We start from the raw sequence: 13,456 nt of genomic DNA on the forward strand, positions 1-13,456 counted from the left end.
AGCAAATTTCCGAAAGTCATATTTTCCAATTTGCCAAAACTCACGCCTTGGAGAAAATTTCTGCGGACTTAGTGAGTTTTGGAATTTTAACAGGAGTTCTTTACTGGGCGAAATGAGGACTGCGTGAGTTTTGGTTCCCAGTACCTGAAGTAAAAGGTGGCAAGCAGAAAGGCCCTCAAAGAAGGGAATGAATCTCAGGAGGAACCTCTGGTCAGGTGCAGTCATGAAGTCCTTCTACCCTTTGAAGTGATGATGAAGTCGTAATCACAATGTACCCTTCACCTTCACATGCGTAATCAAATATGTATGATTTATTTATACCTTCTGTGTAAGGGGTCCTTTCTTCATTATCATTGAACATCATCCATGCTATTACCCTGTGAGACAGCGTATCTGATTTTAATCAGCGCTAGTATGCTCCCAGATCTCAATTGCACATCGATTTATGACAGATACTAAACCCAGATCAATGTGGAACACTGCCTGAATCATGGCTGTTTAATAATGGAACGCTTTTTCGGGCTTCACCAATCATAAGGCACAAAAATAAATTAGGCATCTGTCTCCACGGAGACACGGGGAAAGCAAACTGCCAGGGTTAGGTGGCCAGACTTCTCTGTTGTCTGTTATCTCTCCGCCGCGATGTTCAGTGTCGGTTGCAAGCCTTCAAGCAGTGGGTGAGAACGCACTATGTCCTCTATGACAGTGGACCAGTCACACGACCCACAGTGTGAAAAGCAGCGGACAGGGAAAACTGTCTATTCGGACAAAGCGTTTTGTCTCAGGGATGAGCAATATGCTCATTCTGCAGCACTGCTTTTTTCTCTAATTGAAATTAACTAATAATACATCTCTTGAGACAAACAAATATTTTCTGCTCTGTTTGTATCAGTTTCTATGGTAACCTCTGTGCCCTACACATGGAAGAAGTGTCATAAACACAACAATGAACATGAGAACTAGACCGAATCATTAAGAAGAGGATGTTGATATTACAACTTGTCCTGTGCAATCATCAATACGTTACATCATACTTCAGCTTTCCATACAAACTAAAAATGGTATAAATCACTTGGAAATGAGGGCAGACATGTGGTTGGCTCATTAAAAATAATATTATTCCATTCGAAACTTGTTCCACACATTTTTTGATATGTGATATAGAAAAAATATTGGTTTGATTCTTAAATTTACGCTCAGTAGCTAAGGATGTGCTGAACGTGTGATGTGATGGAATATGACGGTCAACCCTGACAGCCACGTACTTTAAAGTTTCCACGTCTTCCATCTCCACGTACTTCAGGACAGAAGCCTGCATTGTTCTCTTTAAGTGACGTTTAAATACGGCAAAGTCTGAGGCTGCGTCCCACCAGCATCTCAGTGGGCCCACCTACGTACAGACACTAACAATTGTAGCCTAGGGCTAAATTATGTAGGTCAGTCAGGGATGAAAGACAGATTGCCGATAACCAATTGCGTTTGAATCACAACACCGCTCACCCGCTCGCTGTTATGGCCACGCGCTGCAATTACAGACTCCGTACTGACGGATGTCACCGACGCTGAGTCACCTGCGAGGAAAACCGATATCCGAGGCGGCCCGGCTGTCTCGGAGCTCGAGAAATGAGCGAAGGGAAGCCCGCTAAAGTTAAAAGAGTTTGACAGGAGCAGTGTTCTAACGAAGGCTGGGAAAGAATGGCGGACCGCACTCCTGGAAATAAATCAGCAGGCTTGGAACCAGCCAGCCGGACCCGAGAGATCCTGGACTGTCATATCTGTCCGGTACCCAAGGTGGTTCAGTTTTGGGTCAAACCCAGTTCCTTTCCACAGGGGAAGTCCCTCATGTGATTACAGACCTGACTGAGGTCTACAATTGTGCGTTTATTATTCAGTGATCTGTCAGTGTCCTACAAGCTCAGTACAAAATGTTGTCCTATGTGGGATATAGTGCGAGTCTAAAAATGTCAGACTAAAATATCATGTTTAAGGCAAATTATCACTCCAACGTTACCTGCCTATACATTTCCATTTGCTATGGATGGGCCTAAAGCTGTCGTTTCACACTGAGCTTGAAATCATTTGCAAAGAAAGTTTCCACAAATTAATAGTTTTGACTGCAACTTCTTCCATTGACCTGTTTGCTGTTATAGTTTCCTCATGCAAATTGTCACGAAAACAAGTCTCATATCGGCTGTGTTCTGAGGGGATCTACAGGAAACAAGGCCTACTTCAGTTACACATATGTGTATGGATATCACCATGTTCCAGAGCAGCCCTTAAGCACAGCTTCACCAGAACAGATTTATCGACACGGATTCCGCGCGCTTTCAGGGTTATGGTAATGTCCCCCCGAAAATTCCTGGAAAAGACCTTTATTTCTTACCAACAGCGCAGTGCACATACCTGCTTAGGTCTAAGACGCATCATTTTAATCATGTTTTCTCCACTGCATCTCTTTGAAAAAACGCGACGTGGTTTTTGTGCATTCCATCGGGATCCGGCATGTCCAGAAATGTCTGACTCACATAATCCTTACGGGGCCCCTGCGTGGCGCACTCTTCCAGTCATTGTCAATAAACTTACTTGCCAGACTCACAGGGGACTTGTTTGTTCCTGATCAATAGTCAGGAGTGAAGGACGTGCGGCGGACGTCAGATCCCTGAGGAACGTACAAAGTTTCGGTACGGCCTTTAGAATTTCATTCCAGTCCCAGTCCTCACCTTTAAGGGTACCTCTCCGTTCATAACGCTAAAAATAAGTTACTGCTTATGCAAAAAGTAGCCTCATAACTCCATTGTGACGCATATTCAAATTTTCCCCACTTAGATGTTTAGAAAGAGAGTTTTACCTCAAACTTATTAAAACAATCTCTTCTGGTATAGCTGGATATTTTAACAGGTAAAAATCACGAAGAGGTATTGCAATATTTAAGATAAGTGCCTGTGTTCTTAAGCAAGACGGGTCCTACTGCCCATCATAACAGGCGTAACCAAAAAGGCATTATTATCAAAGAGTAACAGCATTCTAGATCACATACTCCAGTATCCGTTTGAGTTGATACTCTGGGGCAAAGCAAGAGAACAACTATGGACATTCTGGAACTTATGCCACTCATTTAACCATAAATTGTCTGCAGTTTGTTGTAGAAGTAAAGGCTTCTGTTGGTCCCGAGGTGATTTTCCTCCTATCGTTTGGATACGCTGCAAGATTAAGGGTCATTTCAGTAACACTTTACTTGAAGCTTCCATCTATAATGCATTATAGATCCCTTCATAATAGGTGGTCAGTATAACAATTAATAAAGCATTACAGTATCTTCTATTGACAGTCATAATGCATTATAGTGTTGATTATAGTACCTCATAAGCTCCAATGAATTTTAATTTTCAATATACTATAGATTCCACGATAATGCATTATAGTGGTCATTATAAGAATTAATAAAGCATTACGGTATCTTCTACTGACAGTCATAAGGCATTATAGTGTTGATTATGTCACAAGATACATTGAAGCTCTCATCGATAATCCATCTTCACGGTGCATTATAATAGTCTGTATAAGCATCAGGCATGCTTTCCTTTATGAAGGTTATCTATAGTGCATTATAGATGAGAGCTTCTTAAAGCATAATAAACATGGCCATAAGGTGTTACTGTAATTTCTAATTTGCACAGGATGCTAGTTAATCATATTCCCATAATGCAGCATTTCCCTCCTTCCTGCTGGAGCCAATGAGATGCAGTCTCCAGCAGCCAGGTGCGCTGATCCGTCGCAGTCCTGCAAAACTGCAGATGCCGGCAGACTCCGGATCCCAGGCCATGCTGGCTGCATGCGACAATCACAGGAACACCTTTACTAATAAATGATATGCGATTAATATGTGTCAAAATATCCATGTTTCTTCAGAATATCTGAAATGTAAACTATTTGGATGTTAAACGTCTGTTATCAATCAGTCCTACTTAATCACTTTACTGCTGCACACTTAGACAATCATGTCTAAAAATCAATCAAATCCGGGCTATTTATGTAACACAAATTCTTGGGACCATTTGGATACCGATTTTAACTGCTGCATTGCAATCATTACATTGGCTGTTTCTACTAATCAAAATGCACTATTAGAATCACTTTCAATCAGCTTGGCTCGTGTACGGATTGCCTATGCGCACGAAGCGAGCTTGATATGCTCTCTGCAGTTCTGCATCTCCTAACAAGAGTGTCAGATCCACAAAACATTGCATTTTATTATCAACATTAAACGCCGCTGTGGAAAGATCGACCGGTTCTCCCCGTCGGCATGTTTCAGCTTATCTCTCATCTGAAGGGCTTTTAAAGGCACTCGGCAACCCCCAGGCTTTTAATCAACGCATGGGCAGTAGCTGGTATCATACTGACAGACATAATGAGTAGAGAGAACTCAAAAGCATTGCCTGAAAAAAAAAAACGTTTCCCTCAAAACAGTCATTTTTTCAAGGGGCGTTCATAGTACGGGAAATACGGCCTGTCGTTCCTTCAAAACGCATGTGACAATGCGAAAAAGAACATTTGAATATGAATGTCTGAATTGCATTGGTAATCCAGTATTATGTTTTAAATGATATTAATTATAGCTTAGTCACATCCACCATTTTCGTCTCTGAGTTGTATATTCGCTGACAAAAAAAGTATAAGAAAAAGAAAAACATACAAGTCAGTCTCATTAGCTAGAATAGCTTACAAATGATTAACTGTTATGAATATGCTCTTCTCAGACTGAGGGCCTCAGAGAATAAAATGCAACTTCTTACAGAAAAAAATAAACCTGTCCGCTATTCGCCTCTTTAGAGCAGAAGCGTGGAGAAACGCAAAAAATGAAATTCATAAGAAATAATTATACTAATGGATGTTTGAAACACTGAGCGCTGCTCGCATGTGGATTAGCATAACAAATTTGAAATCATGTCATTATGAGGTACAAAATGCAGGGAGACTGTACTGAATACCCAGGGAGATTGAAATGCAATTCAATGCATGTCCTCAAAAAGTTGCAAAGAGGTAAATGCAGCGCATGACAGTTTCAGAGAGTACATGTTATATAACGCGGCCTGCTGCTTTACACTTAAAATAACTTCAAAGTGGATTAAGGTCACAACGGAGATACAAACTCACCGTCTTTTCTCTTTTGCAAGATTAGATCTCATCCCTCTCTTTTTTTTTTCGAAATGGGGTGTAGCGCTTCCAAACACAGCCAAACGCGGCCTATTTCTGCGTTGTCGTCGTGACGACAGGCTAGATTGTTCGATTACACGGGTTTATGACCGTGTCAATACAAAACACCATTGCAACACTAGAATGTTTAGTGCTTACTACCACTCCAATGCCAGAAGATACCATTTACAAAATCAAATACCCTTCACAATCTAACCATCTTCTAACCCCAAATCATATTGGGGGGGGGCACCTGAGATCTTTCTATTGTGGATGTTACTCTATCGCAGGACGTATCTACACACACACATACACAATCAAGGGCACCTCAAAGGTAACCCAACCAGGCACATAGCCACATAGTAAAAATACAGGTGTGAACCCCCCCCCCCCCCCTCCAAAAAAATCTGTTTGCTAATGATCAGACACGAAGCCAATTATGAGTTTGGACCCCCCCTCAATATCCAACCCCGCCGAAGGTGATACCCCCACCCGTGGTCAACTAAATCTATGAAGGGGAACGCCACCTTGGTAAGCATAATCATTAATAATTTTTGTATTTTTGGCTAGGCTTGCTTTGAACTTCATGAGGAATCCAGATGAAACCCACACAATGTGGAGATAACCACTGGGATTCAAACCCCCCCAACACTGAATGCATGAGTCAACAGGCCTACCTACTGAGCCCCCCTTTGGAATTTGATTAACCATATCTACCCTTTTCAATATTGAGTTGGAAGTTAGTATTTATATTCTCTGATATTAAATAATACTTTGTGCAGATATTTTCATTCTTTCTTTGTCGTGTGAGAACCGCATTGTTTCCGGTTAAGCTATCTGTGATGGATACTCGAAAACTCACTCAGTTATCTGTATCCATGGCAACACTTTGGCACCATCTATAAACGTCAGCCTCTATAAGGCCGATCTCATAGAAAAACGCACTGATACCTACCATAAGGTGACAGAGTAATTTACCGATCTTGGTCAAAGATGGGATGTGGAAGGAGATTACTGCTTTCAAAATGAAAGTCTTCCCGATCAGAGGGACTCAGGGCCTGTATCATTATGGATGGCTTCATGTGAGGTTTGTTGTTTGTTTTGTTCTAATATCACGAGGTCACTCACCTAAGGATAACTGCTTTATTTCCTGAGAGCACAATCACAACGAGAAAGACAGAACTAAAAGCAAAGAAATGTAAATTCCAGAAGACCTTTTAGATCTGCTTGTAGAACCTTATAGCAATACAAAAAGGGGGGGAAGAATCACCATAATATATGGCAAGTCACCCTTTTTATTTCTGTGTTAATTTGCCAGTCGTTCAAACCGCTGCTTGAAGTGTTTCCTTTTCTGTGTCCCCTTAGACTGTCACCGAGGTCACACGTTGACACCGGATTCGTGACATCCAAACAGACGTGCAGACCAAACATAATGAGGTTCAGTAATAACTGATTGCGTTTGATTAAAAGCCCCATTGCACACTACAAATTGCAGCCATTTAGGTCCAGCTTTCAAGAGGCAGCCATAAAACAAATTGATAACACTACCTCCGGATAAAATACTGCCAGGAATTATTATCCAGGAGCCCAAAAAGACGGCGTCGTGAAGCTATTTCGGAACGTGTGATGTTTGCTGCAAGACCAAATGCATTTATATGATAGGTTTGTGTGACAACCTGCTGCATTTAAAGCCCGGCGTGCAGGACAAAATGGCAGAGGGCTGCCACAAGGTCATGAGGACAGCGTGTGCAAGTGTACTTTCATTTGTAGGTAGCTGGGGTCCACTTGAGATGAAGCACATGTCAAGAGATCATTGGCTGTCTGAGCACTGAAGGACCTAGGAGCAGAAGAGAGAGCTGATGCAGAGTTCTGCAGACGAAATGCGCTGTATGCTATATTTTATATTACACACTATTCACTGGGGGTGTGAAGCGCGCTATCGTCTGTTGTTTACGAGGACTGCTAAGCAAAATGATCAACATATACGATGAAACAAACACAGGAAATGTTTCCTGGTAGCACTAAAGTTATCATATAGCACATGATAAAAATCAATAAGCGGATTCCTCGTATGATACATGAACGTAAATAATACCCCCCCGTATTCTTTTTCCAGTTAACTTTGCCAATGCTGCACATCAATAGTAGGAAGTCGTGTAGGATGAGAAGCGAAGACGTGGCCTGTCACTGAAAGGGTCCCCACGCGAATCTAATCGAGCCATTTTCCCAGAGCTCTACAAACAGCGTCTGCAAGCCCCTCGGCACTGGCGGCACTGGGAATGGCCCACTGAGGGCCCCGAAAAGACTGCATGGCGACAAAATTTCATTTTTAAGGTGGGTTCTGGTGAGCACTGGTGAGCACTGGTGAGCACTGGGGAGTAGTTCATACTTTGGAAGAAGGCGCCAAATGAAAACCAGATACTAAACAGTGCTGAGATGTCAAAAAAAAATCCTAAGTAATGAAGCACATTTCACATTGAGTAACTATTTACGTAACTCCAGTTCCATGTTCCAGGTTCCAGTTGGTTTTGTACCCCACGTTGGGCCTTCACTTGCGTACCAGCTGGGTAATACTACAATAATCACTAATGATTGGTCTACATCCAGGTGTGATGTTCCTTTGCATTACGCATGTGTTTCTCTATTTTATGGTCCAATGACTTTGTTCTAGGTCAGCACAGTTAAATGTAAACACACCAGACCCCTAGTTCAATGCCATGTGGCTATTAACATTTCTAACTCTTAGCACCGTTACAATTATTTAGAGTCCAAGGAACAAAAACATGCTTAAGGTTTAGCTAACGCAGCTAGCTAACTCTGTTCCAAGTGGCGCGCAAAACACTGCATGTAGCAACTGTTCAGCTCTGAAAATAGAAGACACTTCAATCAATTTAACGCATTACTTTTGATTGATTACAACTCCCATTAAGCCAATTAAAAGTGTGTGTACTTCACTAACCTATAGATTAACCCAGATCGCAGCAGAAATAACTGATCAGCACATTGTTTCGTGTAAGTTGCTTAGCCGCAAAGATACCATCGTCGGTTTTTAATCTCTATTTCTGTTTTTTTTTTAAGCTGTTCAAATGAATGTAATTTAAGTAACGACATGGTCAACATGATCATCTAAGCTAAAAAACAGGTTGTTATAATAATAAGAATAATGATTATTACTATCACTTTCTTTATTTTTTGATTTTATACGTGACAGTCTATCACACAGGGCCCACCAACCCACACCAATGCAATTATGTTGCAAATTTTTTAGGGCCTCTGGAAACATCCCCCCCGGGGGCCCCGGTTCCTTGCATGGAAAGTTGCTGACATATCTGAGAAATGAACACACTTCCCACCAAAGCAGCTCAGCATCTCCAGGTCGCCACGCGGCACCTTCGGTGTGCAACCCGCGAAAAAATCCGCGATTTACCTTTACGCGGCAAAAAGAAAAAAAAAGGGGGGTGGGGGGGGGGGGTGGCACCATTCTTCCGAAACTATCCGTCTCGGGCTCGTTGAGGAGCGCTTAATTGATGGATGAGGACTTTATCGGCCCTGGCAGGAGTCATTATGCCTGTGCTTTTCCTTGAAATATATCTGTCACGCGGCTCAAAATTGAATAGCCATTTTCGGACCTCAGTGGGGAAGGAGGCTTGACCGAAGGTGGAATGGGGGGGGGGATGATTAATGCAGTTTATAGTGGGACACTGATGCCACTCCTGCCTCCTATTTGTACTCCCCGGTCCCCCAGCCCGGGATGAATCAAATGAAAAGGACCCACACGTTCCTCTCTCCCTTAATTCCCTCTGTAGACAATTTCTCTATTGACAAAATGCGCTAATGAAATGTCACCTACCTTAAAGGATTGATGTTCGGAAACTTTTATACCTCATTTAGGTTTTTTTTTCCTTCTTCCTCCTCCTCCTCCCAGAATTTTTATTTGGAAATGAAACAAATCAAAGTCGTGAGCTGTAATGTAATTCATGCTCTCGAGGCGTTCCTCCCCTGAATGGGCTGCTTTAATACAAAAGAAATGAATTGATTCGGCTTCTCATTTACTGCTTTCTTGCTTTAATTTATGTTCATTTGCATTCGGCTGAAAAGGAGGCTTTGTATAATTATTTGACAGTGAGGGACTTTTACAAATGGAGATCACGCTTGTCGTGAAAAGAGAAGGACATTAAAGATTTAGGTGAGATGTTTCGACGTGCGAGGAAAAAAAAATGTAACTGAAAAAAGCTGCACATCAGGGCAAGAGGGCAGAGTTAGAGGATGCCTAACCTTATTGGAAAGGTACAGAGCAAGGTAAATTGACACAAGCAGAAAGTCACTCTCCGTACAATGTGCACCTACAGTATGTGACCAGGCCTTCTGCCCATCCGGAAGCCCTCGAGTGCTCAGTGCTGAGAGGCCATGGGGTGTTGACTGCGAGGTATCCACTGGAGGTGACTGAGCAGGACTCAAGGACCAAGGTGAGGTGGATCAAGCTAAAGACAAGGTCATTGGACCAGACAAGGTCAGGTGATCAGCCAGCAGGAAGTACGCCACTAAACAAGAACAGAAACTAGCAAAACTGAGCAGATATGGCCAAACCCCATTTATAATGGTACATATTTCAGTGAATATATAAAGGTATTGCCCTATCTATTTGTTTACGTTTACATTTATTACAACCATAGCTTGCTTAGTCTTTATTTAGGGTGACCTAAAAAAACAAAAGAGCAAAAAAAAAATTCCAGAAAGACATAAATTAGTCATAAATCACAACAGAGTGTACTTATAATAAAAAAAAATAAAAAGAATTCTGCAAGAAAATTGCATTAAAACTTTCTTCGCCTTTAGATAAATGGTGCTTTTAGGTAATTCACTTTTAGATTAAAAAAAAGGCACAGAAATCGTTGTATTTCTTCAGGAGAAAGGGTTTGTAATCTTAAGTTAATGAAAATCTATTTACATTAACCGCCTCTGTAATAGACGTGGTTGTTATCCCGGCTTGGGCGTGAATAATTGAGGCAGCGTTTGAGAGCATTCCCTTTAAACACATATTGATCAAAAGCCTTTCCTCTTTTCTGGTTTTTACCGATTTGCGCTTGGAAGGTGGAGAAAATGGAAGATTTATGGTTTCCCTGTTAGGTGTTTCACACAACTGCCATCTCCATCCTTCTTTCACCAACGACACAAGTCCGGGGGGGCGTTATCAGACACGCGGTACCGTCCACGCACTGTAAGTCCAGCAAAGATAACGGCAAAGACTAACTCTGCACAGGCCGAGTTTGTTAATATTCTCAATGAATAGCTAGAGTCAGTGAAAGATAACTAAATCCAGACTTATGTCGAGTTAAGCCTGGTCGAGTCACATCCAATCGTATTTGTGTCTGAAGTCCATAGTAAATACTATACACTGATCAATAGGCCCCATGAAAGCAGACATAGTAAAACATTAATAAACAAGTGTATCGCTTATTAATGGATCAAGGGCGGGAGATTGGGCAGTGCTGCAGATGTATAACCCATTGTCCATATCTAACTTGTAATACAGTGTGCATACAGTAATATATATGTGGTGGACAGGAGTAAAATCGAGATAGACCCAAACTGACTTCTGTCCAATGGTCCCAGTCACAAATGCGAATGCAAGGCTGTATTAAAAATATAGAGGACCCTGTGTGTATTTATTATTTGGCAAAGAAAGTTATTCAACCGCAAATAAACCCAGTGTGAAATGGTAACTCAGTGACTGGTTACGCCACCATTAGTAACAGCAACTGCACCTAAACGCTTCATGTAGTTATCGATCATGTTCTCCCAGTGCTCCGGAGGAACTGCGGCCGGCTCCTTTATTTCCATGGCTCATCTTGGCTCGGCTCGTTTCGCCTGGTGACGCAGACAGGCTCTGCATCAGCTGCAGCTGCCAGACAGATATCTGGGAGAATTCTCTATTTCGCAAGTACAGAACCGGTAAGTTCCAGCTTCCACTTAGTGCGATGAGATGCAATGAGTCAAACGCGTGCAAAGCCAAACCCGGCCCAATCGATTGCCAAAAGTAAGCAACAAACTAATCCCAAGTTAACAATTTCACAAAAACTCTCATATTTCTTGTTGTACAGGCCAGATAAATCAGAAACCTTTCTTTTCTCTCAGGCCGTCCCTGTACACAGGTAGCTTGCTCACAACATACATCAACCCGACAAAAGCAAAACCAGATTAATGCAAAAAAAAAAATCCAAGATGCACAGAGTTTTGTAACACAAAAAGGCAACATTCACCTGTAAGGAAATCTACACTCTATCTTTTCATTTATTTTGTTCTTTAGTACATATTACTAGTAATTTTTTCGCTCATGTGTGACAATGCATTATGTAACAATACCACATTATCTGATGAAATTTCTACATTTCATTGCGTTATTACACAATGTGGCGATATTAAGTAATGCATTGTTACAAGGTGTCTTGAATGATATGGGCAAGTAAATCTGATTTATGAGAAATTTGACTCGCCTAAGTATTTGTCCAACATACGTTACATACGTTAGCCGAGAACGACCTGTAACTATGGCCCAGTCATCCTCTCCAGCAGTAAGTTGGATCACATACTAAACTTTTCTTTACATTGTCTGATCGCGTTTAGGGCTTCTAATTCATATGAATGACCAGCCCCCACAATCCAAAATGCCCTCATTAGTATGTACAACCTAGCGCACTCTTACAGATTGCCGCACGCAGGTTTGCTCATAATTCCTAGAATAAATAAAAGAACCAACGGCAGTAAAACTTTCAGCCATAGCAGCTCTGAATTATGGAACAGTCTGCCAGTCAGTGTAAGAAATGGTCCCATGCACTAAGCATTTGAATTTAGAATAAAGAGTGACTATTTTAGCCAAGACACACAGAGGTCACTTGGATTCCTAAGGACTGCAGGTCTTATGAAACACTCAGCAGGCCCTAGGAAGCGGGCAGGTGTAGATCCTCCTCTCAAGGTTCTCGTACTACAGTCAGACATTATGGGAATCATTCTCATTTGTTTACACGATGCTTAAGGATCAAGGATCGGGGATTTTTATTGCCACTGTACAGGTAGGGTTACACTAGTACAAAGAGATTGAGATCTTTGTAAGGAAAGGTAACAAGTAAAGGAATGCGTACAAAATAGCTACACAAATATACAGCAGGTACACAAAATACTGTAGTTATGTTCAGGGTTCCAGAAAACCAGGTGAGGTCATGCTGGGGAGCATGCAGTGGTACAGAGCGTCACTGCACCCACCACACGATGAAACACCTCGGGATCCTGGTTGGCGACCCCCCCCCCAGGGCCACACATGGTCCAGTCCCACTCTCTGGAAATGGCCGTCTGTGTGTCACAACCAGGCGTTACGTGGGCGTCCCCTTGGCCTGGTCCAGCCGCTTGGGATCTCAGCAGTGAGGATCCTGCGAGCCGCACACATGGCCGTAGTGCCGTAACTGACGCTCCCTCACAATGCAGGTACTGCTCCTCATTCGGGAATCAGAAAACCATATTACACATGGAGATGGTGACATAATGCAAAAGTGTTGAAACAAAGAACTGTGGAAAACAAGTTGTATTACAAACTGAAGTACGGCTCAGGGCAAAGTGCAAGACACATCAAATAGCTGGACAAAGCGAGGTGCATGACACAAAGTACAGGACATAAACGCTGATGGACAGGACAGCAACATCAGCAGCATATATAAGGCTACAACCCTTCAGGGGTGTCTCAGTAGATAATCGTGACAAGTCCTGCTTCTCCAGCTAGGTAGATTGATGACATCCGGATTTTATTTTATTATTAATTTTTTTCTGCATCATATTGCAAGAAAATGTTATAAGGCTTGATACTTGAAGAGGAATCCATGCTCTAACCGAGTCTTTGAGGAGGTCAGTTCCCAGTTTTCCATTCCTACATTCCATATCAATGTTGACCAATGATATAATGAAAGAAATTACACATATCTGTGAAGTTTAGCAATATTCATACCAATTCTGACATGACAGTGAATAAAAATGACATTTTAGTTGGTAAACTGAAATATAAAAGTGTATGAAACAGACAATAGTATTTTATTTTAAAGCTCAACAAAAAACTTCACTTTTATCTTGAAACCATGTTAAGAAATTTTGCATGATTCAGCATTTATATATAGATAATTTAGTTACCTTGACTGTCCAGCATTCCGAAAAGCATTACGTCAATTAAGATCTCTCTGACTTTACACATGTGAGCGTAATAGATTTAGTCAAGCTCGCC

This window comes from Paramormyrops kingsleyae, chromosome 25, assembly GCF_048594095.1.
Source record: "Paramormyrops kingsleyae isolate MSU_618 chromosome 25, PKINGS_0.4, whole genome shotgun sequence".
Lineage (NCBI taxonomy): Eukaryota > Metazoa > Chordata > Actinopteri > Osteoglossiformes > Mormyridae > Paramormyrops > Paramormyrops kingsleyae.